At 42.9% G+C, this 4,856-nt stretch overlaps 1 long non-coding RNA gene across 1 annotated transcript in view; it reads right to left on the reverse strand.

Annotated features, from left to right (window-relative positions):
- Positions 1-4,856, reverse strand: part of LOC109521846 (uncharacterized) — a 16,579-nt gene that overhangs the window by 11,416 nt on the left and 307 nt on the right. Inside the window, exon 2 of the long non-coding RNA XR_002169442.1 lies at positions 387-389. This is a non-coding gene — a long non-coding RNA (uncharacterized LOC109521846). The remainder of the gene's footprint in view (positions 1-386; positions 390-4,856) is intronic.

A 4,856-nucleotide genomic window follows, 5' to 3' on the forward strand; every position in this document is an offset into this window, starting at 1 on the left:
TTCTCTCTCTCTCACTCGAGGCCTCTCGTCCCTTGGAAGCCCGTTACCGGGAGGGACGACCTTCGGGAATAAATCAAATTTGAAGGGAGGAAAGGATAGAGCGGCCTTTTTCCCCCCTTGTTCCCGGTTCGATTCCCGTAGCTGACACCGTGCAGCACAAAATCTGTCAGAAGATGCTTCGAGAGGACTGAGTGTGGAACAACTATATTGAGGCGGATTGGATGGCTTGAAGGCCCAGACCTTCTGAAAATGACAGAAGAGAAGTGGCCAAGTGAAAGATCAGAATCTGAACTCGTCATTAATGAAATCCTCAGGTCAAGAAGGACCACTTTGTGAATGATGTTGTGGTCGCCGGCAGCCCTCCATATCTCTCACCAACTGATGACATACTTACTGGAGGAAGGTTAAAGTGCCAGTTGTCTGGTTCATGTTGGTGAAGAGGACTCGAATGAAGCTGTGTCAGAGGAGAAGGCATTTATAGGAAAAGGCCCAATACTGGCGGGCCAATGGTGGGGATGAAATGCTCTGCCCGTGCTTCGCAATGACCGTGGGAAAAGCGGGAGTCGTTCATGACGGAAAATCCGTCAGCAAACGTTGATAAATGTTGCATGATGCCAAATCATTTGCCTGCGTCAATGTTTCGAGTCCCCCAGCTTTACTCGGAAAAGTAGCGAAAGAGATAGCGTCAATCAAACTGCGATTAGCAATGCCCCCTAGCAGTCCGTGTGCACACAAGAAATCCGCGCCCCGAATTAGAACAGTGATTGAAGCAACAATAGAGTTCCACTGGAAATCGCGTCCATGGAAGCACACAGTTAGAGCCTTGGATCCAAAATTGACCATGGGCGAACCGTCAGCCGCACACAGGGGTGACCTGCAACTACCTGCCATCTTGTCAGCGGCAGTGAGCATAAGCAGGCTAACTCGCGACCCACTGTCAACTAGGAAACGTCTTCCTGATGATGAGTCCGTGATGAAGAGCAGTTCGTTTTCTCTGCCGGCACCTACAGTCGCAACTGAACGCCAGCATTGAAGTTTCCCAAAGGCTCGTAGGTGCAGGGAGATACACAACGCTGAGCCTTTGCGCCGAATGAATCGTCTCGTAGCCAGCAGAACTCGATCAACTTCCTCGGTCTCGATAATCGCCCGTCCGCCAGACAAGCGGAGTTTGCCAACATCGCGCGCACAAGAGGTGGTAGTTGTCATAGGAAAATGTGCGGGAAAGGGAATCCGCCCTCATCTGAGCTGAAGAGAGACAACATTTTGACCATGAGATCCACTGCCGTGCCATCACCCAACCTTGGCAGGGAAAGGAGTCTCTCAGCTCTCTCTGAGTCCGACAAACTGAACCGTCTGAGCAAGAGCTGTTTGAGCGCGTCATACTCCTGTTTTGTGGATGTGTAAGCAAGGGCTGCAGAACACAACGAGCAGTCAGTTGGTCGAGGGCCGCCACGACCATGTAAAGCTTCGGCTCAACAGTGGTGATTCCTCGTATGTGGAAAAGCGCTTTGATATGCTAACACCACAAAGGTCTGCCAGAACTCCGGCAGCCTCGCGGTAGTGGCGGTATGGGGGCGATGTGGCCGAAGAAGACACATTTTCATCCACTGCTCAAAACATATTCGACACCGGGGTCACCAATGTGGCACTGATAATGGAGTACACACAACTGAGTGTAAACATGTCTTTATTCCATCACTGCGAACAAGTGAATCTAAAGCATTGCAAAATTGCGTCAAAACATGAATGTTAACACGCCCCCAACAGCCTGTCTGCTGGTGAGAGGCATCGTTCTCATAAGCATAAGCTCGAACCCCTGGTTCAAAACTATATTTCACTGTAGAGTCCTTGGATATTTTGTCTCATATTTCTCAATTCAGGATTCATGCCTCAATCTGTTCAAAGAGAACGCAACGCCAAGTGGAAGTTTCAAATGATCAACTAAATACCACAAGTAGTAAAGATCGGCCATCAACCAGAAGGTCTAGAGCAGTGGTGTCAAACATACGGCACGCGGGCCGTAACCGGCCCCCAAGGAGGTTCGATCATGCCCGCAGGATAATTGTGAAAAACTGAAAAAAGTGAAAAAAATGCATAAAGACACCGAATGAATATTTTTAATAAAGTGCAATTCATGGAGTATCCGCTAGGGGGCACACTGTTTTGATCAGAGTAGAAGACAACATTGTTTTGATCAGAGAAGAAGACAACAGCAGCCTCAGTCTGTCACTGAGAGACACAACACAGCAGACACTATCAAGGACATGAGAACACTTGATTCTTCACACATTTAATAGCACTCTCCTTAGTTTGTAAGGTGTAGGCAGGGATTAAATTTAGATTTATATGCACATGTGTAAATTGTTTAAAAATTCATTTCTTTGTAAATCTTGTTTAATCTTAAAGTGCATTACTATATTTTTCAATACCATTTGTTAAAGTTTTGTGCCTTTGTACAATCAGCGGGATCAGTTGCAATGCATATATGTGAATAATAAAAGTAAATTGCACATTTGTCTAAGGAAATCTAAGGTGCTTGATGAAATGTTTTGTAAAAGATATGTGAATGATAAAAGTAAATTGCACATTTGTCTAAGGAAATCGAAGGTGCTTCATGAAATGTTTTGTAAAAGATATGTTCATTCAATTTCAACATTTTCCTAATGTTCTTGTGCTTCTTTAGACCAAAACAAAGGAAAGACATGTTATTTTCGTTATTTATAGCAGACTATGGTATAATTTTAATGGTCCGGTCCACTTGACATCTACCGAGGCCATACGTGGCCGACAATGTGAAATGAGTTTACACCCCTGGTATAGAGGCTTTGCAGCCGCATCTCGCCCTGAGCAACAACTCTCTACCAGTTCAATTCATGATGCAACCACCACTTCTGAGGGCAGAGTGAGTCCTGTCACTGAGAGGCCATCAGCATGTGACAGTTTAGAGACATTTGTGCCCCTTCCAAATGATCCTGCTCTTATTTTTGTGAACGTTTTTGAAACATTAACATTGACAAATTATTTTGTAAAACAAAGCAAAACTGCCAAATACTCAGATATTGTTCATTTGTGTCAGGGGGGCTGGGGGTGGGGGGGGGGCATTTCAAAGCATTTATGCTTTGTGTTCATGTATTTGAGTTAGTTTTTCCACTGTATGTACTCTTGCAAGTATTTTTTGCATGTATTTTTTGTTCAGTCCACCCTGCTCCTCCTGCCTCCCTGATTTTTTGGGGTCCTCCACCCTCATGCCAAATCATGACATCACAAACAATAAAAGAAAGAGTGAATCACAGTTAGCGGGAAATACTTCAAACAGTATCCTCCATTCTTTCTCTCAAGAGTCAGAACAGACCCAACAACAAAGGAGGTAGTACATCACAGTAAGGGATGAATTCCTCTGGAGATTCTCCAGTGAAATATAGTTTTGAACCATGGTACAAACATTTTTGAAATTATGTTCTTATGTATTCCTTTGAAACACAGGTACATGAAATTTTCAATCTTCTACCTTGATAGACAAGGACTGATAAATATTCGGTCATTATGTGAAAACAGTGGGTATGAAAGGGAGAAATCTAAAAACACAGCTTTAAGGTCGCTTTTTTTCCCCAAATGAAGTTTCACCAATAGATGTGGCCCTTGGCCCTATGAACCTATCTAAATCCTCGGCGTTGTCCTTGCACACAAAACAACTTTGTCTCATCGTAGAAAGGGTTCTGTCAGTCGTCATCTGTACCTGTGGGTAAAAAACAAAAAAAATAAAACCAAACAAAAAAAAAAACAAAAAAGGACGTTTCGCTTCTCTCACAGAAGCTTCGTCAGCGGTAGACAACCCTGAAGTCTCCGTGAAGACTCCGGGAAGTTGCTCTGCGCTAAAAGGCTGAGCGTGGCCTGTTTGAGGACTGGGTGGGGATGGTTAGTCACGCCCCTATGGTGAAGAGGCCCATTGGTTTCTAAACTCCCTATCATTGGGTCTTGATTAGGCCTATTGTTTGGGCTAAGGCTGAATAGCTACTTTCAGTTAGCCTGATCAGCATGTCTATGTCCCTTACTGGTCAACAAGTTATTGTAAATAGGAGACAGGTTAAATCTGATACCTCCTTCACGGTTCAGAGAGGGTGAAAATTTTTTAACAAAAATCGCTTCCTTTACTCCCCTTTCAAACCATCTCTTTTCTGTTCCTAGGATTTTTACTTGTTCATCTTCAATTGTGTGGTTTGTTTCTTTTAAGTGTGCGTATACTGCACTTTTGTTATCATTGTTTTTCCATTTGTGTTGATAAAGTGTAATGAAAGTGTTATGAGACAAAGATAAACTTTGTCTCATAACATTCCATTTAATTATCATAGCGTAATAAATTTGCAGATCACAACTTTTGCACAACAGTGTTTTGGGCTGTTTTTGATGAGTTTGTACAACGCACTCGCCACTAGCTTTTCTTGAGGTACAGCAGGGTTTTTTTTTTCGGACTTTAGAAAGGCCTATACTCAGTGGCGGGCCATGCATTTCAACCTAAGGCCTTCAATGACGTCACATGCATACACAATATAGGCTCGTCAAGCAGCACTTAATTTCAGGAGCATTTAAAACCATCAAGTATGCATTCACAATTAAGAGCAGGAAACTAAATTTACAGATAGTCAAAAATAAAAAGATGATTTAAAAATACGAAATAAAATGCCACTCAAATTACGCTGTGTGATCTTAAACAAGTCTGTCCAATAAATTGCGCAATGTCGCAGTTTCATATAAGACACCAACCAAACAATAACAAAACAAACTGTTCTTTGAAAATAAAGTAAACAGATCATTTGCATTTTGAAAATCTGCGATACAACAGCAAATAACTGACATAA

Source organism: Hippocampus comes, unplaced genomic scaffold (assembly GCF_001891065.2).
Source record: "Hippocampus comes isolate QL1 unplaced genomic scaffold, H_comes_QL1_v1.1 scaffold280, whole genome shotgun sequence".
Lineage (NCBI taxonomy): Eukaryota > Metazoa > Chordata > Actinopteri > Syngnathiformes > Syngnathidae > Hippocampus > Hippocampus comes.